At 40.5% G+C, this 1544-nt stretch overlaps 1 non-coding gene across 1 annotated transcript; it reads right to left on the reverse strand.

Moving 5' to 3' along the window:
* Positions 1 to 949: 949 nt before the first annotated feature.
* Positions 950 to 1024, reverse strand: Trnat-ugu. The gene has a single exon. It is a non-coding gene; the product is annotated as a tRNA-Thr (tRNA).
* Between the last annotated feature and the right edge of the window lie 520 nt (positions 1025 to 1544).

The following is a 1544-nucleotide window of genomic DNA, read 5'->3' on the forward strand; positions in this document are numbered from 1 at the left end:
TTTACGTTTGTATGACTGTTACATAATTCTAAAGATGTTTTCACATACACACTAAATCAATTTTCTTTTCTATACTTGACTACTAACACAGTTAATGTTTTTATGTTTTGTTTTCGATTCTAATAGAAAATTAGGAAAATGAATATCTTGGCAATGCCAGGTTTATCAAAAATGGTTCAAATGGCTCTGAGCACTATGGGACTCAACTGCTGAGGTCATTAGTCCCCTAGAACTTAGAACTAGTTAAACCTAACTAACCTAATGACATCACAAACATCCATGCCCGTGGCAGGATTCGAACCTGCGACCGTAGCGGTCTTGCGGTTCCAGACTGCAGCGCCTTTAACCGCACGGCCACTTCGGCCGGCTCCAGGTTTATCACCTAGTATATAAGTAAATGGTATTGCCCTGCTCTTTTCAATGTTGTCTCACACTCATTTTATTGCTATCAGCATATTTTCTGGAAACTTTGCCGTTTTTAAATTACAATTGTTTTTAACGTGTGCCAGACTGACTATTCGTTAAATAAACTAGATAATGATAAGTCTTGACAAATACAGTATGGTAACTATAGTACGGTATGATAGTAGTTCTTCAGCATTCATTTACTATGTGACTATGGCGGATTCAAAGATCTCACACATTTCATTAATAAAGTTATAAAATTGGTAATAACTCAATAAATAAAACTAATAGAAATGTGAGGTTTTGGGGGATGAGAGATGTAGTGAGAGTCTATGACCCCATACCTTGTTCATCAAGATAGCATGTGGCATTCGGCAGTTATTCATTTTCATTGAGTAATATAATAATATATAATTCATTGGGGACATGTTGAAAATGTGTGCCCCCACCGGGACTCGAACCCGGGATCTCCTGCTTACATGGCAGACGCTCTATCCATCTGTTTTTTTTCTTTTTTTCTTTTTTTTGGACAGCTGAAAATGTGTGCCCCGACCGGGACTCGAACCCGGGATCTCCTGCTTACATGGCAGACGCTCTATCCATCTGAGCCACCGCGTGCACAGAGGATAGTGCGTCTGCAGGGACTTATCCCTTGCACGCTCCCCGTGAGATCCACATTCCCAACATGTCCACACCACTACATTCGTAGTGCGACTAATAGATGTTTGCCCAGATGTCTGCCCAGATGCACTATCTTCTGTGCTCGCGGTAGCTCAGATGGATAGAGCGTCTGCCATGTAACCAAGAGATCCCGGGTTCGAGTCCCGGTCGGCGCACACATTTTTCAACATGTCCCCAATGTAGTACATCAACGCCTGTTTGCAGCTAGGGTGTCCATTTAATTATCATTTCATTTCTAGCAAAGCTGCATGGTCATCCACGGTAACTGTTCTTTCGGGAACAGATACTACCGTCATATATCAATAATAACATTTAATTGTTGTCAACATATAACTCGTACAGTTTTTTGTATATACGCAGTAGAAGTATTCCAAAAGGTGCATATCACTACCATGATTACGCCGGTTTGTTTGTATTTGTACCATGACGAAACAGCAAATTATCACAGAATTAAGAAT

The sequence above is a fragment of the Schistocerca americana genome, chromosome 5, assembly GCF_021461395.2.
Source record: "Schistocerca americana isolate TAMUIC-IGC-003095 chromosome 5, iqSchAmer2.1, whole genome shotgun sequence".
Lineage (NCBI taxonomy): Eukaryota > Metazoa > Arthropoda > Insecta > Orthoptera > Acrididae > Schistocerca > Schistocerca americana.